Source organism: Mobula hypostoma, chromosome 6, assembly GCF_963921235.1.
Source record: "Mobula hypostoma chromosome 6, sMobHyp1.1, whole genome shotgun sequence".
Lineage (NCBI taxonomy): Eukaryota > Metazoa > Chordata > Chondrichthyes > Myliobatiformes > Myliobatidae > Mobula > Mobula hypostoma.
Genome location: NC_086102.1, coordinates 46,561,079 through 46,584,937, shown reverse-complemented (window position 1 = coordinate 46,584,937; position 23,859 = coordinate 46,561,079). Strand labels below are relative to the sequence as shown.

General features: G+C 42.3%; 2 long non-coding RNA genes across 4 annotated transcripts in view; one reads left to right on the top strand and one right to left on the bottom strand.

Moving 5' to 3' along the window:
• Positions 1 to 15,556, bottom strand: part of LOC134348014 (uncharacterized) — a 46,702-nt gene extending 31,146 nt beyond the window's left edge. The window contains exon 1 of the long non-coding RNA XR_010018326.1: positions 15,083 to 15,556. This is a non-coding gene — a long non-coding RNA (uncharacterized LOC134348014). The remainder of the gene's footprint in view (positions 1 to 15,082) is intronic.
• Positions 1 to 23,608, top strand: part of LOC134348012 (uncharacterized) — a 43,254-nt gene extending 19,646 nt beyond the window's left edge. Inside the window, exons 2-4 of one of the 3 annotated variants that reach the window (XR_010018324.1) lie at positions 1,449 to 1,623; positions 18,468 to 18,525; positions 23,190 to 23,608. This is a non-coding gene — a long non-coding RNA (uncharacterized LOC134348012). Of the gene's footprint in view, positions 1 to 1,448; positions 1,624 to 9,932; positions 9,977 to 13,533; positions 13,666 to 18,467; positions 18,874 to 23,189 lie in introns of those variants that run through there. The other 2 variants (XR_010018325.1, XR_010018323.1) reach the window with 2 other exon arrangements.
• The last annotated feature ends 251 nt before the right edge of the window (positions 23,609 to 23,859 follow it).

Below are 23,859 nucleotides of genomic sequence, written 5' to 3'. Positions count from 1 at the left end.
TGTGTTTAAAGTTTGTGCCAATGGAGTTAGACATTATAAACATGGACGAGTACAAAAGAAGTCTGAAGGTGAGTACACTCAGATCTGACATCTTATTATCGAAAACCTATGGAGCGGTCAGCCACCTGCAACTCAGTGCCAACCACATTCAATAAAGCTTATCTGTGCCTTCAAAAGTCAATGCTGGATCCTTTTACTCAGTACACTGGGGATGCCTCACGAGTGATCCATTTTGTGAGCCTTTTGAAAAACTGTTAGCTTCTTTTCACTTGAAACAGCACCATAGATTGCGAGATGCAGTGATAGATGTTCAATACATGACCTGAGCACATAATTAGCAGACTGGCCATCTCTAATGGAAACAGTCTGACTTTCATTATCATTGATCCATGACACAAGAAATGGTGTCATTTGATTAGAGGTACGTGTTAGCATCTGACCACTTCTGACAAAACGCTGCTGATGACAACAATGATAGATGGCTGTCCTCACTGCGGTCTATGACAACAGAGACTGGACACTTTCCACACAATTAAATTATGCACTAAGGTAAATGACTCCTCTGTCTTGGTCTGGCTCTCTTACAGCCTCTAGGTGAAAGTATATGTGTGAGGTCTAAATTCAAATTGCAATCCAAGAGCAGGATGCTACACCATTTACGCTACATTAGTTGGTCTATTATTAACCAACTACCAACACCCATTCATCATCAATACCCACTCATCCTTTCTTGTCAATGCCACTGAGTTCTTCCGCACTTTTTGCATTTGAGATAGGGACTGACTCAAGCTTATAATGCCTTAATAATAAAATGTTAATAATAATACTCTATTGTCTTATTGTCATCAGTCTGTAGGCAATGATCTGAAACGAGCAGGTCTTATGTTGTAAGTGTTGCGATATGTAGTGGAAGCTTGACCCAAATGCAGAGTAATGGCCGACGGAAGATGGGGATGGCAATCAGGTTGACTGACTTGGAGAACCTGCTCACCACTATGATCACAGTGGCCCCATCGTAAGGTGGCAAACCCATGGGGATGTGGGACCCACGGGCGTTGAGGGACTGGTAGGGGCAGCAGGAGCCCAGAGGGGTGTTGGTTGGAGGAACTGGACTGGGCAATTTGAGGGGCAGGCAGCAATGAACTGAAATACATCTGCAGTCACAGATGGTCACCAGGAGCAGCAAAGCAGAAAACCCAGGGTTCGTTGTGTGTCTGGATTACCAGAGGGGGGTGAGGATGGGCCCACTGGAATGCCCCAGAGTGCATGGTCACCAGCATGTACATGTGGTTGTCAGATGTGTAGGGCCTGGCGGATCTGGTTATCAAAGTCCCAGATGATTGGGGTGAGGATCTGGGAGGATGGAATGATGGATTAAGGGTCTATCTCCATTTCATCTGAACTGAACTGTCATGACAGTGCATTTGCCTTTGTCTTCTTGGAACCAGGTCAGTCGGAAATGGTGAAGTTGAATTGCTGGAAGAAGAGGGCCCTGTGAGCCTGATGTGGGTTGAGCTGGTGGGTCCGTTGAATGGATATCAGTTTCTAGTGGACAGTCCAAATCAGGAAGGGCTTGGTGTTTCCAACAGCCAATGTCTCCATTCCTACAAGACCAATTAAATGGTGAGTAGTCCCCTGTCTCCTACTCCATAATTGCACTGTGTAGGGTTAAACTTGTGCGAGAAGAAGGCACAAGGCTGTGTCATCCTGAACAGTCCTTGCTAGGGGAGAATGACCCTGGCACCCATGTTAGTTACGTCCACTTCTACCACAAAAGGTCTGGAGGGGTTTGTCTGGTGGAAAGTGGCAGCAGTGGTGAATAGCCTCTCGAGATCCTCGAAAGCGGGGTCCATGGCAGAAGACCAGGTAATCCATGAGCGAGGTGACTTGGTGAGGGAGGTGACAGGAGTGACGACTTAGCTGTAGTTTCTAATGTAACAGCAGAAGAGGTTGGAGAAGTCCAAGAAGTGCTGTAGCTGTTTGAGGGGCCAGTCAATGCTGCATGCACTTTCTCTGGGTCCACGGTTATGCCTTGGAGTGAAAGGGCATAAACCAGGAAGGAAATGACCAGGTGTGGAACTGCAATTTTTCTAACGTGCCATTAAGTTGATTTTCAAGGAGATGCGGAAGGACTGAATGGACTTGACAGGCATGGAATTGGGGGTCCTTGGAGAAGATGAGGATGTCGTTGAGATAAACAAACACCCACCTGTGTAGCATGTCTTGGAGAATCTCATTAATGAAGGCCTGGAAAACAGCTGGACTGTTGGAAAGTCTGAAAGGCATCGCCAAGTATTCATAGTGGCCAGTGGGCATTATGAATGCATTATCCATCTAGGGGAGAGGGTAGCAGTTTTGAATGGTGATTATGTTGAGTCTACGGTACTCAATGCAGGGATGAAGATCCCTATCTTTCTTTTTGATGCTGGGGACTGGGGTGGTCAAATGAAGCCATGCTGTATGCAAACACGAGGAATTCTGCAGCTGCTGTAAATTCAAGCAACACACATCAAAGTCGCTGGCGAACGCAGCAGGCCAGGCAGCATCTCTAGGAAGAGGCACAGTCGACGTTTCAGGCCGAGACCCTTCGTCAGGACTAACTGAAGGAAGAGCTAGTAAGAGATTTGAAAGTGGGAGGGGGAGGGGGAGGTCCAAAAAGATAGGAGAAGACAGGAGGGGGAGGGATGGAGTCAAGAGCTGGACAGGTGATTGGCAAAGGGATATGAGAGGATCATGCGACAGGAGGCCCAGGGAGACAGAAAGGGGGAGGGGAGGAAAAAAACCCAGAGGTTGGGCAAGGGGTATAGTCAGAGGGACAGAGAGAGAAAAAGGAGAGAAAAGAAAAGGGCGAAAAAAGAAATCTCCCCCATTTCACGAACTCTGCTCTCACTCCATCCTCCCACCACCCCACTAGGAAGAGGGTTCACCTTCCACCCCACCAGCCTCCAGGTCCAACATATTATTCTCTGTAACTTCCGCCACCTCCAACAGGACCCCACCACTAAGCACATCTTTCCCTCCCCCCACTCTGCTTTCCGCAGGGATTGCTCCCTACGCGACTCCCTTGTCCATTCGTCCCCCCCATCCCTCCCCACTGATCTCGCTCCTGGCACTTATCTTGTAAGCGGAACAAGTGCTACACATGCCCTTACACTTCCTCCCTTACCACCATTTTCAGGGCCCCAGACAGTCCTTCCAGGTGAGGCGCCACTTCACCTGTGAGTCGGCTGGGGTGATATACTGCGTCCGGTGCTCTCGATGTGGCCTTCTATATATTGGCGAGACCCGACGCAGACTGGGAGGTCGTTTTACTGAAGACCTACGCTCTGTCCGCCAGAGAAAGCAGGATCTCCCAGTGGCCATACATTTTAATTCCACATCCCATTCCCATTCTGATATGTCTATCCATGGCCTCCTCTACTGTCAGGATGAAGCCACACTCAGGTTGGAGGAACAACACTTTATATTCTGTCTGGGTAGCCTCCAACCTGATGGCATGAACATTGACCTCAAACTTCTGCTAATGCCCCACCTCCCCCTCATACCCCATCCGTTACCTATTTATATACACACATTCTTTCTCTCTCTCTCCTTTTTCTCCCTCTGTCCCTCTGACTATACCCCTTGCCCATCCGCTGGGTTTCCCCCCTCCCCCTTTTCCTTCTCCCTGGGCCTCCTGTCCCATGATCCTCTCATATTCCTTTTGCCAATCACCTGTCCAGCTCTTGGCTCCATCCCTCCCCCTCCTGTCTTCTCCTATCATTTTGGATCTCCCCCTCCCCCTCCAACTTTCAAATCTCTTACTAGATCTTCCTTCAGTTAGTCCTGACGAAGGGTCTCGGCCCGAAACATCCTCTGTACCTCTTCCTAGAGATGCTGCCTGGCCTGCTGCGTTCACCAGCAACTTTGATGTGTGTTGCATGCTGTATGCTTTGGTGATGTAGACATTTACGGCTTGGGTCTCAGGAGGAGAGAGGGGGAACGAACGACCTTGGAAAAGGGTGGAGGTTGATTGTGGCCTGCGAGGTGCAGGGTGCTGGCTTCCCGTTTACTGAAGTTGATTGCAAAGTCGTGACTTACTGAGGGAGTTTAGTGAGGTCAAGGGCTTCTTCTCTACCCTTGAGCTTATGGGGTGAATTCAAGTGAGGCTGCAGACAGGTGGGTCTCCAACTCAGCAGTGACCTGGATGAATAGGCGAAGTGAGGGTCATGAGTGGAGAGCCAGGGTAGCACAGGACGAGAGGAGAGTTGGTGAGTCAATCAAGAGGAATTAGGTGGACTCGCTAAGCGCTCCGATGCTCATGTGTACAGGCTGTCTGCACGCTCTCTGACCCTAAGGAATGTCTGTCAATGACTGTGATGCAGAAGGGGTGAGAGACAGGCTCAAGAGGGAATTCAAGCCGCACACACAGAGTCCAGTCCAGAAAGTTGTCTGCTGCACCGGAATCCACTAGAGCCTCCTGTGTGTGTCGAGCCGTTAGGACGTGGAGCAGGACAGAGAGAATCAGGTTATGGTCCTGAATGAGAAGCCGGGGACAAACTTACCAGGTAGACGGCCCCTTGTCCCTATCTGGTACTTCCGTATTGCGGGACACGGGGACATTTGATGTGCTGGTGACCAGCTGCTCCAAGTAAGCTCGCAAGTTGTTTCTCCACCAACACTCGCGGTCTGGTGTTGGAGGAAGGGCAGATTAAGGGCGTTAACCACACGGGTTCTGGAGGTGTTAATGATGAGGGCCTGATGAGTGTTAATGACGTGGAATCCAGCACCAAGCATCAGCATTTGAAGCAAGCAAAGTATCTGATCCGCTGTCTCCTTTCCACTTCCTGTTTGTCGATAACCCGGTGCTTCTCAGCGGCCTGTTGCACATGGTGTCACAGTCAGCAGCGGCCCAAGTCAGAGCTCACCCAGTCAAAAAAGATATGCGGAAGGCAATCTTGGCTCGGTCCATAGAATACAGAGAAGGTTGGAGCTTGAAATGCAAGACATACTGGGACAGAAACCCCAAGGCGTTCTACAAGTATGTGAAGAGCAAGAGGGTAAGACGTGACAGAATAGGACCAATCAAGTGTGACCGTGGAAAAGTGTATATGGAACTGGAGGAGACAGCAGAGTTACTTAATGAATACCTTGCTTCAGTATTCACTACGGGAAAAGATCTTGGCGATTGTAGGGATGACTTACAGCAGATTGAAAAGCTTGAGCATGTAGATATTAAGAAAGAGAATTTGCTGAAGCTTTTGGAAAGCATCAAATTGAATAAGTCTCTGGGACCAGAGGGAGGCAAGGGAGGAGATTGCTCAGCCTCTGACAATGATCTTTGCATCATCAATGAGATGGGAGAGGTTCTGGAGGATTGGAGAGTTGCAAATGTTGTTCCCTTATTCGAGAAAGGGAGTAGAGATGGCCTAGTAAGACTTACTTCAGTGGTTGGTAAGTTAATGGAAAAGATCCTGAGAGGCAAGATTTATGAGCACTTGGAGAGGCATAATATGATTAGTAATAGTCAGCATGGCTTTGTCAAAGGCAGGTCATGCCTTACGAGCCTGATTGAATTTTATGAGGATGCGACTAAACACATTGATGAAGGTAGAGCAGTAGATGTAGTGTATATGGATTTCAGCAAGGCATTTGATAAGGTACCCCATACAAGGCTTATTGAGAAAGTAAGGAGGTATGGGATCCAAGGGGACCTTGCTTTGTGGATCCAGAACTGGCTTGCTCACAGAAGGTAAAGAGTGGTTGTAGACAAGGTCATATTCTGCATGGAGGCCGGTGACCAGTGGTGTGCCTCAGGGATCTGTTCTGGGACCCCTTCTCTTCATGATTTTTATAAACGACCTGGATGAGGAAGTGGCGGGATGGGTTAGTAAACTTGCTGATGACACAAAGGTTGGGGGCATTGTGGATAGTGTGGAGGGCTGTCAGAGGTTACAGTGGGACATTGATAGGATGCAAAACTGGGCTGAGAAGTGGCAGATGGAGTTCAACCCAGATAAGTTTGAGGTGGTTCATTTTGGTAGGTCAAATATGATGGCAGAATATAGTATTAATGGTAAGACTCTTGGCAGTGTGGAGGATCAGAGGGATCTTAGGGTCCGAGTCAAAGTTGCTACGCAGGTTGACTCTGTGATTAAGGCGGCATATGGTGTATTGGCCTTCTTCAACCGTAGGATTGAGTTTAAGAGCAGAGAGGTAATGTTACAGCTATATAGGACCCTGGTCAGGCCCCACTTGGAGTACTGCACTCAGTTCTGGTCACCTCACTACAGGAAGGATGTGGAAACCATAGAAAGGGTGCAGAGGAGATTAACAAGAATTTTGTCTGGATTGGGGAGCATGCCTTATGAGAATAGGTTGAGTGAACTCGGCCTTTTCTCCTTGGAGCGACAGAGAATGAGAGTTGACCTGATAGAGGAGCATAAGATGATGAGAGGCATTGATTGTGTGGATAGTCAGAGGCTTTTACCCAGGGCTGAAATGGCTAGCCCGAGATGGCACAGTTTTAAGGTGCTTGGAAGCAGGTCTAGAGGAGATGTTGGGGTTAAGTTTTTTACGCACAGATTGGTGAGTGCGTGGAATGGGCTGCCAGCAACAGTGGTGGAGGCAGATACGATAGGGTCTTTTAAGAGACTCCTAGATAGATACATGGAGCTTAGAACAATAGAGGGCTATGTGTAACCCTAAGTAATTTCTAAAGTATATGTTTGGCACAGCATTATGGGCCGAAGTGCCTGTATTGTGCTGCAGGTTTACTGTGTTTCTATGTTAGAAAATTGCAGCATTGGGTTGGGGATCCATTGAAGTGCTTTGGCACTGGAATCTGGGCTCGGAGGCAGGCGACTTCCTTTTCCACTCATCCTCTCAGGAAATGTATAGGAGGCTTAACCCAAAAGCAAAGCAGCAGAGACCATCGAGCGGTGAGCGGTAACTTTAATAATAAATTGTAAAATAACAAGCTTTGAGGGGCCACAGAATAAGCGAGCAGAATCTTAACCCAACAAGGTAACTGATGGCTAGGAGCTGGGTTGAATGGGTGAACAAGGGCAATGGGTGAGTTTTGGGTTTAAATAGGCTGCAGGTGAAGAGTTGGAAATGAGTGACAGGTGACTCCTGTTAGCTGGAGAATGGGAGCTGCCTGCCTGTGAAGGCCTGAGTAAGCACATAATCATGTACTTTTTGTATTCAAAGTACATTTATTATCAAAACATGTGTAAATTACACAAACTTGATATTCATCGCCCTACAGGCAGCCCCAAAACAAGAATTCTGAAAGGACCCCCCCCCCCAAAAAAAAGACAAACACTCAATGTGCGGAGAGAGAAAAAAAACACAAATCGTGCAAAGAATAAAAGCAAGCAACAGCATTCAGAACACGAAGCCCGGAACTGACAGAGCAAGCCAGCAACCTCAGCCTCAGTTCATCACACAGTGAAACAAATTGTCATGGAGCTCGCAGACATGAAGCCCAGAGCAGGCCGCAGCCTCAGTGCCGTGGATATTGTCCCAGTGCAGCAAGCAGAGCCAGCCTGAACCTTGCCTCTGGTCCTGACACCCTGCCTTTTCAATCCATCTAGCCTGGGGTTTAAATTGTCCCAACATTGGTTCATTCCCTGCACTGGGACCCAGGCCCTCCTGCATCGATCAGACCTCGCTCCTGGTTTAGGTAGACGGGCTCCGAAACTCCTGCACGCTGCTCTGTTTGCTCCAACTCTGTCTCCAACTTTAACTCTGACTTGAACAGACCCCTTCGCTCTGACCACTTCTCTTTGAATATGTCTTGACCTTGCTCCGACTTTGCATTGCAATCCTCAACCCTCAAGTCAGTCCCGCCTTCGCTTGTCTCTTCATTATTTATGGTGATTATTTACCACAATTTTCCACAGAACAAGTGTTAATAATAAAGTATTTATTAGTATATCTTGCTTTATGAATCGCCAGTAAGCTGTCACCCATCTTCAGCAGTGCCATCTTAAACAGGAATGTATTGAATGCATTGTTGCTGCATCTGGATATATTGGGTAAAGCACCATGCAAACCAGAATATATGAATAATATGGAGTACTTTTGGAAATCTATATCCCTTTCTAATTAAGCATTAACTTCCACAGAAGAGATAAATTGTTTTATTCCCGTAGCTCACTTGTGCAACAATTATATATTAGTTTAGCTGTTTGCCTCTGAAGCATAATGATTGTGTGGGAATCCTATCCCCTCCACGATTGTAGTATCTCCCTACATTACAACCATGACTATGCTGTAAAGGTAAAAACTAACTGTGATGTGCTTTGGCATATCCTTTGAAAGACAACCATGTGAGTGCAGTTTATGTTTTTTAAAATACTCTGAATCTGTTCTTGATATACAAAAATGTGCTTTGTAATCATATTTCTACTTTTCTGTTTATACATTGTATCAAATATGGAACGATTTTGTTAGTTTTTTAATCAGTCATAGAGTACTGATTTTTTTTATCATCAATACCTAATATAAGTGAGAATATATATTAATCATTAATGACATTGCATCTGGGCATTAACCCCAAATGTATCTTTGGGCTCAGAAATCAAAGGGAATTAGACTAGGATGCACAAATATAAACAATAGCCATTTTAAAGCTGAATGCTAAGTCACTTACATATTGTTATTGTTCTTATTTCTCTATAATAGAAAATGCTGAAACCCTTCCTTGGAGAAGGGACAGTATTATGATGGCTTTGCTAAAAATCGGTGTAATGATGCTGTGAATGGCTTATAATAATGACCTCCATTATATCTAAAGGCAAAAGGACTTGATTTACGATTTTAATATACTACAGTACAAGCTAATCCACCATTGAATTCAATTCAGTTAATATCATGTGCAGACTTGGGCTGCTGCTAGTAGAGATGAAGATTATTTGATAAGAAAGCAAATATAATTCAGTAGCCTTTTCAAAATCATACTTTCTATTGTGTTTTTTACTTCTGTTATAAGCTCATATAGACAACTGGTTATAGAAACTCAGCGTGATATAATTATACCTTCTCAGCACTGCAGTCTTTCTACAAGAGGGAGTAACTTCAATATGAAAAGTTTGCATAAGCTGCTTACATTTAAATAGTTTGGACTGAAATTTATAGTAGAAAATTTTGAGGATGTGTTTGCAGATCCATAGATGTCTTTATTAACATAATTAATTCTAATTGTTAAATATAATTATATTAAATTATGTAGATTAATAAATATATAAAAAGTCTTAAAAACCCCGCCGAACAACATTTAAGCTGAAATTGTTGTCAGAATATTAGCTTTAAGAAAACAATTTATGTTAAAGATAATAACTCAGCTCAGCACTAGATTTTGTATAAAAAATTATCTCACTGTGAGCAAACCATATGACTTTTAAGTGGATGTTCAGCTTCACAAGTCTATGTGGCAATTTAATAATTGCTTTAAACTTTTGTTCAAAGGCAAATTCCTTAAGTATTTTTCATCTGTTCACCACACATCAGAATAGGAATATGAACGTCATCTGTACTCCAGTTGTTTCTTTCCTTAAGAGAAAAATAAATTCCTAAGTACCATGAGTGCAAATGTTGTCAGAGAACTATTTGCAAAGCCAGGAGAGAGACCATTGTTGATTTTCATCCAATATTCCTGTCTTGGCTGCTTCAAGACAAGTGAAACTGGAACCAATCAAACAGTTTGGCATAGAGTAACATGAACTATTAACAATCCATAAGTGAGTGTAAATTTCTGCCTGTGATCATTACTTGGAATTGGGAGCAGATAATGCAAGAAATGGTATAAATTATATTAATTGTTTTATAGTTAACATATCGAGAAGAAATTTTCCATCTAAATATTTAGTAATATTAAACAGAACAGACCGGTTATTGCTTGAAGTTACTAATGTTTGCAGCCAAATAAAACATCACTTTTTTCCCAGATTGCACAGGCTGCCAATATTCACTGAGGGGGGATTTGATGGAGGTACGTATGTAAAATTGAGGTTCTCTGTAAATACAGTAAATAATTGGAAACTTTTCTTTATAGCAGAGGAGTCTTGCACCAGCGGGCATGGGTTTAAAGTGAAAAGTACAAAATATAGAGGGGAATGAAGGAAGGCTTTTTCACCCAAATGGTGGTTGTATTCTGGAATGCACAGCATAGTCATAGTCATACTTTATTGATCCCGAGGGAAATTGGTTATGACGGCGGTAGAGACAGGTACTCACCACAGTTAAGAACTGTCTGCATGAGAACTTGAATTGTAGGCTGTAGTCCAAGTGTTGGTAAATGATATGGTATAGATATGACGTGATGGTCGGTATGGACATGGAGGCAGGGGAGTTTTGTGGTAACAAAAGTCCTGTTTCTATACTGTATGCCTCTTTGACTCAAAGTTTACAGAAGATTTGTAAAGTTTTACATAAAAGATTTATATTAAAAAAAACTCTATGACTTGCTTTATGTAGAAAGGTTCCTGAAAAACATTTGCACAACGTAGTTATAATAAATTTGAACTCCTTCGTGTAATTTTTCCAAATTTAATTTCAACAGAAAGAAATCTTGCAAGAAATATTCCTTTATAAGGGAGAGGTTCCATGGACTGGTAAACAGAGGACATTATAAATGCACAGGACGCAAATCTTTGGTGTGGGTGTGCGAGTAGGGAGAATGTAGTCCAGGTAGATGTACTCTTACACAATTAGAATGATAACCCAAATCTGCTAGGTAGCAAGTGAACATATCTCAGGCTTAGGTTTTGGGAGGAGTTGGGTCAGAGATAGTCAATATGCTGCTTGACCACTAGTCCCAGTTTCGCTAGTAGCTTTGGCACCATGTACTTGTAGGGATGTCCTGAGTAATTCAGGGAATTTTGCGCACTGCTCTCTCCCAAGGACGTGTGCCAGTTGCATGGTTGGCAGACAAAATTAATCTCAGAATAGATTAAATAGTTTGGTGTGCAGAGCCGGTTGGTTTCAAAATACTCTAAATCTTTTATCTATTACTAAGAGTGGAGCAGCAGTATACCACCCTTGTACTCAATCTAAGTATGTAAATAAGTCATAGACTATTCTGGAAATTAGAATGCTGGGGCCATGAGCTCTCTACTGCCACACTTTCACTGATGGATAAAATGCCCTGAAATTCCATCTTCTAAATTTCATGCATTCGGAAAAAGATCAAAACACAAACAGTAAATTCAAAAGCTGAGCTACTCTGATGACTGACTATAATATGGTATTTAGAAATGGTGAATGACAGTAGCTTATCTGCAATTAAAACATAATGCTAGGTATGTTCAGTAGGTCTGGCAGTATCTGTGGAGAGAAAAACAGGGCTAATCTTTCAGGTTTTCAGTAAAAGGTCATCAACTTGAAATATTAATTCTCTCTTCATGGGTGCTACCCAACTCGCTGAATATAGAAACATAGAAAATCTATAGCACATTACAGGCCCTTCGGCCCACAATATTGTGCCAACCTTTAAATCTACTCCACGATCTAGCCCTTCCTTCCTACACAGTCCTCCATTTTTCCATCACCCAAGTGCCTATCCAAGAGCATCTTAAATACCCTTAATGTACCTGGTTCTACCACCACCCCTGGCAGGGTGCTCAGATTGTCTCATTTTGCCCTTATGAGTTGTTGCTGCAATGAATGCATTAATAGACAGAGGAAGGCCTCAGAGCTATCACTGCTTGCTACGTTACTTTCCAACTGGCAGAGGCGTAAAGTAACAACCTGCATTGTGAGAACTGATGATTTTCTTCAGCTGGGTAATATAAATGGACATCTTACACCCTGCCATTTACTTTAATTTAGCAATTTATATCTTCTCTAATCATGCTTTTCTCATTTTGCTTTGTAGTATTCCATGAGACTGAGAGATTTTGCATTTCCTCTGGAAGATATCTAACCTCTGTACGCCTGCCACAAGAGTGAGATGGCATCACATCTCAGGACTGCACTGCCTAATAAAGTACAGGTCCATCACTCATTTATCACACCCAAATCTATCTCCACTTGTTCCGACTATCCAATCTTTGTCGTCTTCCCCAAAATGGCTCAGTGATGTATTACAATTTCTCCAAATCACCCTACTTAGCTGCTAAGCAATTTTTAAATTGCTGGAATTTTACAATGATGAATCCAGAAAAATGGCACGACTCCTCATTAAGCACAAAACATGAATAAAAGCACCATAGCTCAGCGGCCGTGCCTTTCATCTGCTTGTGTAAAATGCAATTATGATAGGACTGAAAGATACTTTCCCAGGGTGCGTTGCTGCACCACGATATGGTTTCAGATCTGCAATTCCTTTCCCAGTGTGCTTTAAGATTGCAAAGGAGGAAGGCCCTCTCACCTCAGGCTGCCTCATTCCAGCTATTTCTTCTCGCACAGAGCAGTAGAGGAGAAATCGCTCAGCCAAACTGTAATAATTGATGCATATTTTCATGATGACTTCTGTTAATCATCACCAAACATATCTGTTATAGCAATGCCCTGGAATTTGAACTGCAGTAGTTAATGGTGTGGTAGCTCCTGCCTCTGCCTCTCTACCCAACACACTTCATTTCTCACATCAGAAGAATTAAGTGGGTTACAAAAATAAATGAAATATTGCTGGCTGCAGCAAAATAGCCAAACCTCAGGGAATAAGGTGACCTTTCCAATGATAGTCTTCTGTGACTTGTACAGAGTCTTCAGAAAAATCAGAATATAAATAGCTATTTCACAATAATAAACGATAGCAACATAATTTCTCTGAGTAAATCACTGAAAGGCAATAGAAAAACCTTAATCTGAGACATTAACCCTGTTACTCTGTCCACAGATGCTGTCTGACCTTGCCAGTATTTGCAGCTTTGTTTTTATCTCGGTGAATGGGCATTTAGCTTCCAACTAGAATATTGGAATTTCTGCTGGAGTCCAAATGACGTGGACAAGCTTTTGTAGTTTTAAAACTTTGCATGCAGGCCATAAAGGGTATTTCTTTAAAAACGGGAAACAGTTAAGGGATCAGAAAGCTTCCGTGTCGAGGTTAAAATGGTTAACTTTTACTATGTCAGGCATTTTCTGCTTTTCCAGAAATTAGTGTGCAACACTTTTCAAAGTCAGCATCACGTTGCAGACGTAATGCGGAGTGGCTTTAGCTGGGTTTATGCAACAGTTTTGTCCCACATGATTCTAATCTCAGCCAAGAGACTGGAAGCGGCTATGCCTGAAGGGCATTTGAAGGATGGTAGGCAACAGACGCCGTGTGCAGCCTTTCCCTAGCTCTCCTCCCGCTTTTCACTGAGGGCCATCTTGATAATGATATACCGTAACCGGGGAATTTATTACTTACCTGCATGTTCAGGTAAGAAACAGTGCGTGGTTTAGGGCGACGCTACAGATAAAATAAAATAGGAAAATCAAACTTAAAGTTTTAGAAAAGTGGAGGTTTTATTATAAAACATTAGGAGAGCAAGTTAATCATTTCGCCCCGACTTTAAGGGTGGTTGCAACAACATTTAAAATAAACCTATTGCTGTTCGACAGAAATCCAGACAAGAAAATCTCCGTCTAGTTCCCACGTCGCCGGGGTCAGAGGGAAAAGCTCAGAGCACCTGCCCTCCGAGCTGGGAGCAGCGGCCTCAGCTCTGGCGGTCGACGCTGCTTCAGAGACAGAGCGGACTAAAGGAGGGGGGCGTTTGCAAAAGGAATGCAAGAGAGCTGTCGGTCCGACGCGCTGCTGCCAAGACAGAGCGTGAATTCATCTCCTAACTCTACTGGATGGACTCCAAATACTTCTAGTCTCGTCCAGTTCGCCACTCCTACAGTGTACTTTACGATGCATTCAGTGTGCTGGTTGGAACGAAATGTCAGGCATTGTTATTCAAAACAAAATTCCTTGATAAACGAGATAATTTTACAGCGTCGACTTCCTTACGACAACAGCCTCTTTGGGCATTCTAGGATCTCTCCCCTGCTGGAACAGCCAAGGCGGTTAAAAATGAAATGTCACCGCTCCGCCCTTGCGCAGAGCCAATGAGTTCCCGTGTGAGCGTGAGCTGTTTGTGAGAGAGCCAAAGGATGTTTCGCTGGGATACCGAACTCCCCTCGACGCCAACTGCAGAAGCGGGCCGCCCGAACCGCACAGATATTCCTTTAAACAACCTGTGCACGCTTACATGCAGCACTCGAGACAAAGAGATCCAGACAGGATGAAACGAGCAGTTGTGACGCCACTAACTCAGAGCGCTTTACTCCTCGGAGGAATTGAGCCAAGACAGTTGTTTCTCGGCCATGGCACAATGACGACCGAGCGCCCATGCAAAGAGTGAGCCCCACAACAACCGCCCGCCATAATTCAGCAGCATTATTGACATGATTAACCTCCGCAAGGGTCGCATTTCCCAACACCAAAACACGCCATTCTGTTAGACTATAAATTAGGACACCTGCATTGTGCACTTCCACTCGCATGACTTCGCATAATTTGACATTCCTCAAAAGAAACTCGTTTGAACGCAGAAGTAGCGCAAATTTAGCTGTTTCTTTTTTAATTTTCGGCATGTAGTTCACAAGAAGCTTGCACCTAGTCGGGGTTATTCTCAACACACACTACAGGGCAGGCGACGTCTGTACTGTTCAGCTCTGAACATTCAGTTGACAGATTACCTTGAGAACAACTTCCCTGCTGCTCTCCTCAAGGTCACGTCAACGACATTCACTGAGTTGATTGTTTGCCTTGCCAAACTACATTTTCCACTCAGGCTGTTTTGTTTCGTTTTTCTGCTTGCTCGGAAGTATTTTCTTTTCCACTAAGATCTATCAGTGAAGAAATTTTTAAAGGAGAAATTAAATTTTCAGGAGTGTGCACTTTAATGTTCTCATTATCGTTTGCTCAATTTAACTCTTTGATTATGGGATTTGACATTACTGCCAACCAAAAACGTTTTGTTTTGTGGATATTTCACAAAATATTGCCAATAAATCTACTGTACATATCATAAACATTCTGTACCATTCATAAAGGAGAGGTTTGTATTTATAAATCAGCCACCCCAATATCCCAAAAATATTTCACAGCCAGTGAGTTACTTACAAAACATGGTCACTTCTGTAATGCAGCAGCCAAATTGCGTACAGGAGGGTGCTACAAACAAATCTCCAATAATGTCTTTGCTTTTGTACTGTTGATTGAGGGCTAAATATTAGACAGAACACAAGGGAAACTCCCTTCTCCTCCTCAAACAGTACTGTCACGCCTGAGAATGTAGATGGGGTCTTGGTTTAAGATCTTACCTGACCTTCCAGTGACACAGAATGCCATTGTTTGTTTAGTCTGGAATTTTGTTCTCATGCCTCTGCGGTAGGTCCTTTTACCTGCTGACTCAGAGGTGAGAATGCTATCATCTAAGGCACGTGTGGTGCAAAAAAAAAAGAAAAATGAGAGATCACAATGTTCGTCTTAAAAAAAACAATAAAATGTTACCTAATCTGGTTATATATTGTCACTGACGTGCGACTTATTTCACAATTTATACTACAGAAGCCTTTGTATTTATGTAACGTCAAAGGAGCAGGACAAGTTAATCAATCTATGGGAATTATTTTAAGTATGTTATTGCCGTATCCAAATTTCTAACGATTATGATGATCTTCTGGTTGGACCATTTATAGAAGTGGCATTTTTAACTCAGTCTTGGTTCACTGGCATGATGATATGACCGTTCTGTGACTGGTTTTGAGAAAGTGATAATTAAGAAGGTATCTAGAGGGGATGTTAAGGTTAAGGCTGTTGAAGATGATGAACTAAGGTGTTCTCTGAATGCCATTAACAGAAAGCCACCACTTCCTGTGGCAGCTCATTCCATGTATATGCACTACGTTTTGTGTGAAGAAGTTGCCCCTGTCACTTTCAAACTAAGACCTCAAGTTTTTGATCCTCCTTCCCTGGAAAAAAGATGGGGTGTGTTCACCCTCCGTGTGTCCCTTGTGATCTTATACACCCCTGTAAGGTCACTCCTCAGTCTCCTGTCTCCAAGAAATGAAGTCCTAGTCTGACCGAACCCTTCCTATAACACAGGCCCGCACGACCCGGCAATATTCTTGTAAATCTCCTTTGCAATCTTTCCAGCTTAATAACGTCTTTCGTACAACAGGGTTAAGCAAAAAAAATAACACAGTACTCCAGGTGCAGCCTCACCAAAGCATCTGCAACATAACATCCTTTTTAATGCCCTGCTGATGAAGACCAGCACGCCATGCATTTCCTTCACCACCCTGCCTACCTGTGATGCCACTTTCAGAGAACCATGTACTTGTACTCCTCAGTTCCTCTGTCCTACACACTCCTGAGGAGCCCTTACCTTCATTGCAAAAGTCCTACCCTGCTAATAAGATGTATATCCTAGGGGTCACGTACCCCGTGACGGGTTAAAGAACCAGCAGAGATGGAAAACACTTTGGAGTCCAGTATTGTTATTAACTAATAATATTTATTAGTAACTATGCAATACAGTAATATAAATGCAGATAAATCAAACAGGTTAGCAATGATTATATATAAGTAAGTGTGGAATATATATATAAACCAAGCTTCTTCAAGTCTAGGGGTAATTAGTCTTACGCTAATGAGTAAAGTTCAGTTCAATTCGTGGTATTGAGTTGAGTAGTGATGGAGAGAGAGGGAGAGATTTGAGTCTTCAGATGAGCTGATGCCGTCGATCTTTCCGTTGTCCTCCAAAATCCTTTAAAAGTCACTGGACTGTGACTTCAACAAAGGGGACTGTTCTTCTGTGGTGGAATCATCAACCCAGCCAAAGGTTGGACACATGGACAACTCTCCACCAGTCACTCCCTTTTCTCACTGCAAGAGCCACTGATCGATCCGCCTGATCGATCCTCCAAAAACCCGCTTTTTCTGTGGGCACAACAAATCTTATTCAGTGTCCAAAAACTTGTGTTGCAGGTCTATCATCTGACCTCCTATTTATCTCACCATACTGAGTGCCAACTGTCATTCAAATAACTCCTTCCTTCTTTGTCTGTGTAAGAATGTACAAGCAGGCAATGTCCTTGGAGAAAGTATAAACAACCTGCCGAAAAATCACAACACCATCTCCAAGCAGTATTCATCTCTCTCTCTCTCTCTCTTAAAAACAAGATGTCAGTGTTACATAACTCTCTCTTTCTCTTTTTAACAAGGTGTCTTGTTGAGCACCTCCCTCTCTCTCTTTTCAAAAGCACAGTTCATCGGGATGATCAAGCACAGTTTGTAGGGGTAATTCAGGACCCTGTCACATAGGTGTCTAAGAGAAAAAAGATCTTTTCCTTATGGCATTTATGCAAAATGGGCAGTGTTTTTCATCTGTGGTATTAAGTTATATTGGACCTTTGTGGCATTCATCTAAAACTCACACAACATAGAAGACCTGCGTACCTACCTTAATTCCTTGAAAGCTCTCCATCTAGTCTCAGTTCCCTATTGTTTCTTTGTAGCCTCATCAATTTAGCTCTGAAAAGTATTTATCAAATTCCTCTTAGAAAGATATTATTGAATGTTTTCTGGTTTAAGGTGGCACTGGTGTAGCATAGCGATGACTTGTTGGTGGCAAACAACACTATTAACTACTTTATTGATCATACTTTTTCTCACAAATGATCACCCAATCAATAGTTTGTAATTTCACTTTCAGAGTTGACCTTCTGAATGGTCTGTACGACTTGGCATTTTTGCAGTGTGAACTGAAGTCTCGAAGGTGCAGGATGGTTGCAGCGTGGTGGGTACGGGCTGAATCAGGGCCCGAGAGTAGGGAATGAGCCAACGTTTGGCCATTTCTGGAGCGGACTTGGAGGTGATTCAAGGTGGCTTAACCAAGGCAAGGCAGAGTTGGGGCAGTGGGGTACAGGCCCAAGAGCAAGAAACGATCCACTATTCGGCTGATTTAAGTGCTGGGCCAGATTGGAATGGTCAGGTATGGATTGAGTTGAAGCAGCAAGGCCCAGGCCCAAGAACATATTGAAGAGGGAGGGCCCGAGTCCAGGACCGAGAAATGACCCAAGGTATGGCCGATTTATACACCAGGCCAAATTGAAAAGGTCGGTGTTGGGCTGGAGGTGAGGGATGGGCCGGTGTCCATCCTGCTGCTCGTGAAGTTTACTCAGCTCTGCACTGAAATGAGGCTGTGGCCTACAACTATTGGACTCCTGGACCAGCTGCAGTGATGACTGGCTTCATGACTGTGGACTCACTTTCGTGAACTTCAGTTCAGAAGTTATTTGCTTACTTGTATTGTTTGCATGATTTGTTTTTTCTCTGCGTATTGAGTGTTTGACTGTCTTCTTTTTTTATTGGGTTCAATTGGGTTTCTTTGTTGTGTGACTGCCTGTAAAGAGACGGCTCTCAAGGTTATTTATAGTATACATACTTTGATAATAAATGTACTTTGAACTTTGAATCTACTTTTATTGTATTTTTTTGTCAGGTCAGACCAGATCATTCAACTCACTGGATTTAAAGGATATGAAAGAATCGCGTGACTAGTATGCATTTTTTTACATTCGATTTGTCTGTTAAATGAATATTCATTGGATGTCTATGATACTAATTATTACCAAGGTGTAAACAATAAAATTCCAGCATAAAACAGAAGATAATTATTCCCAGATCTTTGTCTAAAGACAGCATGCCATTAAATAGACTCTTTGCTACTGTGCTATCAGAACCTTTTTAAGGTATTGGGTAAAATGGAGTGTCTAGGACCATAAAACCATAAGATATAGGAGCAGAATTAGTCCATTTGGCCCATCGAGTCTGCTCTGCTATTTCATGATGTCTGATCCAACACCAATCTCCTCCCCGTACCCCTGCTTATCCTGACCAATCAAGAACCTGTCAATCTCTGCCTTAAATATACATAAAGACTTGATCTCCACGGCTGCCTGTGGCAAAAAATTCCACAGATTCACCATTCTGTGGCTAAAGATATTCCTCCTCATCTCCATTCTAAAAGGGCACCTCTCTATTCTGAGGCTGTGTCCTCTGGTCTTAGACTCTCCCACCATTGGAAACATTCTCGCCTCGTATCCCCATATCAAGGCCCCTCAATGAGGTCACCCCTCATACTTCTGAATTCTAGTGAATACCAGAGGGCACAATCTCAGAATACAAGGACATCCCTTTAGAACAGAGATGAGGAAGAATTTTGTTAGCCAGAGGGTGGTGAATCTGTGGAATTCATGGCCACAGATGACTAACGAGGTTAAGTAACTGGGTGTATTTAAAGTGGGGATTGACAGGTTTTGATGAGTAAGAGTGTCAAAGGTTATGGGAGAAGGCAGGAGGGAGTAGTTGAGAGGGATGATAAGTCAGCCATGATAGAATGGCAGTGCAGACTCGATGGGCTAAATGGCCTAATTCTGCTCCTATGTTTTATGTTCTTAATTAGGTGCAGTTCCTTAACTGTTCTGTGATTTACACAAATTAAAGTAAGGTATCCAAAGTGGATACATGGTTTACTGATATACTTTATTGTCGTACGTATCTATAAGGTAGATATTATCATGATGGATCATTCTGTTGCTTGCTCTTTATAATCATACTTCCATAAGTAGAGTAAGTAATATATTAACAGTGTTAAGTATTTTAATCTACCATCTGTGACAAAGCACTATGAATGCTCAGTAATATACGGTTTGTAGATAGATTTCTTTTCAGGGTGATTGAAAATAATTATTTTGCTTTAATGGTTTACAGGATTTCTGGCTAAAAGGTCATCAGTTACTCATTGTATTGGCTTTGGAGGCCATTGTTCTAGGATGTTGCAGGTTATAAACTGATTTCTACCGTATCAAATATGGTCAGATTACATCATAAAGCTCTGGCTTCTAATTTTTTAGAGGGGTTATCTTTCTCTAAGTATTATTTACTTTCTTTACTTCTCAGTCACAAAAGCAATTAGGCAATTTAGGATAACAGGTTATGAATATTGAACAATTATTTAACAAATATGTCTTTCTGCCAATGTACTAATGGCATCAATTAATTTAAGGTAAGGGGGTTAACACCAGCACTAAAATATCAGGGAACAAAATCTCATGAGATTGCCAACAATTTTTTTCTTAGGAATGCATTAATTGTTTTGAAGGATTTTCACTTTTGCATCAACAGCATTGATTTCTAGTTTCTCACATAGAAAGGGAAATTAAGTTCTCTTTAAACCTGTTTCAAATAATCTACTAGACTACACTACCCTTGATCTTATCTGCATTGTAGGTTCTAGCAGTTTTCTAATTGTTTCCAGCATTTTCCCCTCAACCACCAAGTTTATCCCATATATTGATTACATGGTGAGGAAGTTCTTGTTCTCAGTCCTAAAACTACCTTTTAACAATTAGAACTATTCCTCCAAATTAATGTAAAATTTAGGTTAATTTTCTCTAAATCTTTAATGTTCTGATATATGTTTAAAATTTTCTTTCAAGTGCTTCTTCTCCAGCTTGAAAAACACAGATCTATCTAGTTGCTTGGCATCCCATTGAGCTTCTGCTATGAAGGAGCACTGATTTCACTGGCAATTGCCTGGAGAAACCAACTGCAGGTAGCATGGCTATGTAATTAGAAAGTGAGCCTCAAAGAGGTATCAGAGACCCTGCAGAGTGGTAATCAGATGTATATCCTTTGCACCTAAGAGGAAAAAGCCTTTCCTAATGGTGTATGATGCAGAATGGACTGCATTGCACATTTGCAGCATTAAACTGTTTTCTTTCCGGCTACTTCAAAACTAGCCAGATAATTTTTCATCTAAGGACACAGATGTTCACTTTTTATCAAGGGTATGGGAAGGAACCTTTTTAATCTGATTCCTAAAAGCAATTTTCCAGATCAGTGCTTGATTTTGATATCTGCAATAAACTGGCAAAACAATAAACAGTGAGGCAATTGGAGCAATGAAGATGTTACTGGTGGAAGACTGGAAAGAGGCAGATAGTCAGTATTAGATAACCTTGAACTGAAAATGGAGTTTACATTTTTGATCTTAACGAGGAGTTGATTCCATGAAGTTAATCTCAAACCACAATATCTGTCAGTTCATCTGACAGCCAAAGCAATTGTTTCTAGTTGGAAAAGTTCTGAACCTTATGGTTTAACCTTATCGAAGTTGCTGTTGAAACAGTGTGTCCATTTATAAAACCTTAGCTTTACTTGATTCCATAGTGTTTAACGTGATAACCATTTGGTCATAAAAAAATTAATTTACATTTGTCAAATGTCTTTTTCCAGTTCAGTTACTTTTTCTCTATTTATACTTTGCATTCATTAGATGAAAGCATATTGAAAGTCAGTTAATTTAATGCTGAAATGGTAAATCTACTTGTGTTTGCTGTAAATACTGCACATTTCATCTATTTCTGTCGATGTATTTATTTCCAATCATCAACTTTAATAACATTTGCACAGTTATAGGTGTTGGCATCAGATTCTACTGTTACATTTCATTTCTTTCTTTTCCTTTTGTTCACCTCATATGTTTATCAACTTTCCCATAAATATGCCCACTCTATTTCCTCTAGTCATAGGTTGAACAATCTCACCACTCTAAATTAAAAATTTCTCATGAATTGTCTTTTTAATCTATCTTAGATTACCAGGTCATACCCAGTCAGCCCAATCTTTTCGACTCAATAGACAATAGACAATAGGTGCAGGAGTAGGTCATTCGGCCCTTCGAGCCAGCACTGCCATTCACTGTGATCATGGCTGATCATCCACAATCAGTATCCAGTTCCTGCCTTATCCCCATAACCTTTGATTCCACTATCTTTAACAGCTTTATCCATCTCTTTCTTGAGAGCATCCAGAGACTTGGCCTCCAATGCCTTCTGGGGCAGAGCATTCCACATATCCACCAATCTCTGGGTGAAAAAAGTTTTTGCTCAACTCCGTTCTAAATGGCCTACCCCTTATTCTTAAACTGTGGCCTCTGGTTCTGGACTCACCCATCAGCGGGGATATGCTTCCTGCCTCCAGCGTGTCCAATCCCTTAATAATCTTATATGTTTCAATCAGATCCCCTCTCATCCTTCTAAATTCCGGTGTATACAAGCCCAGTCGCTCCAATCTTTCAACATATGACAGTCCCGCCATCCCAGGAATTAACCTGACGAAGGGTCTCGGCCTGAAACGTCGACTGTACCTCTTCCTAGAGATGCTGCCTGGCCTGCTGCGTTCACCAGCAACTTTGATGTGTGTTGCTTGAATTTCCAGCATCTGCAGAATTCATCGTGTTTATACAGTACTCCAGGTGTGGTCTCACCAGGGCCCTGTACAACTGCAGAAGGACCTCTTTGCTCCTATACACAATTTCCCTTGTTATGAAGGCCAGCATGCCATTAGCTTTCTTCACTGCCTGCTGTACCTGCATGCTGGCTTTCAGTGACTGATGTACTCTTGCAAATCTTCTTTGCTCCCTCTTCAGTGTCTCAATATTCATTTATAATACAGTGGACAGAACCTTACAGATTGCTCTGGGTGTGATCTAGGCAAGGGTGAACCCAAATTTAATGTAACTTTTCTACTCTTCAATTCTATTCCTTCCAAACGAAACCGCAGTGACTGATCTGCTTTTCGAGTGGTCACCTTAACCGAAATTGTGATTTTTCGTTATTTTCATTTTTTGTTCCTTTAATCACTTTATTTAGACTTTTATTTTTTAATATGCAATCTTAGTTTTCTCACCAAAATGTGATCCCTCACACTGTTCTTCAAATATATTTATCTCCAAAATACACATACTTAAATCATCCTGAAATTGGTGCCATTTTCCTTTTTCCACATGTGCACAGAATTAAGAATTGCAGATGAGAAAATTCCCGTTCGTCACTTGTAGTAAAGACATCCAAGAGTATTGGCCATTGGTGTGCTCACCTCCTGGTATTTGATTCATAGGCATGAGCCAGAGTTAATTTCAAGTTCTTGGGTGCCACTTATTTTGGGCATTAATATTTTCCACATCCTCTGCTTAATGTGCCAACCTTTTGTTGAATTAATCTGGAAATAATCCCCTTAAAATCTTTCTCAAATTTGCCAACTTCATACAGGGACTTATACTTTTATTCTCCTTTGCCTTTTTCTGCTTTTAAAATACGATTATGTTATGATCACTATAATGTGCCATTGCCCTAACTCTTAACATTGCCAACAACAGGTATTCTGCAGATGCTGGAAATTCAAGCAACACACATCAAAGTTGCTGGTGAACGCAGCAGGCCAGGCAGCATCTCTAGGAAGAGGTACAGTCGACGTTTCAGGCTGAGAACCTTCGTCAGGACTAACTTAACATTGCCCTTGCGTTCCTCTAAATTGTTGCTCCATATTCCAGCAACTCTTGTGTCTCCATGTTATTAATGAGGTCTTTTATTTTAATGTTATAATTCCATTTTAAAGTATTGCCTCCTTTTTGTTTATTGAGTTTCTATTAAAAGTTCCATGCTAAGCATGCTTGGTCCTTATTTCGCATTGGCTATATTCAAGTGGTTGTTAAAGATAAAATGCCATATTTTCACTGATCTATGAATAGTGCTTTCAGTATGCTGAGTTTTATTCCCAAAAATCAGAAGCACACAATCCCAGTAGTTATACCTAGTTCACACCCTTTTGTGCCTTCCTGTATTGAAGAATTAATATTGTTTACAGGCCCAGTGGTATTAGCAAAGTAGTTGCAGTTCATCCCTGCCCATCTGACGAGAAGCTGGTGGGCAGCCGTTGGAGGAGTGTAGCACGCCTTTCCTCGTTGGTCACACTTAGGAAGGTTCTACATACAGTATAAGATTTTCTTTTAAATTGTTGGAGCTTCATCAACTTCAGACAGAAAATTT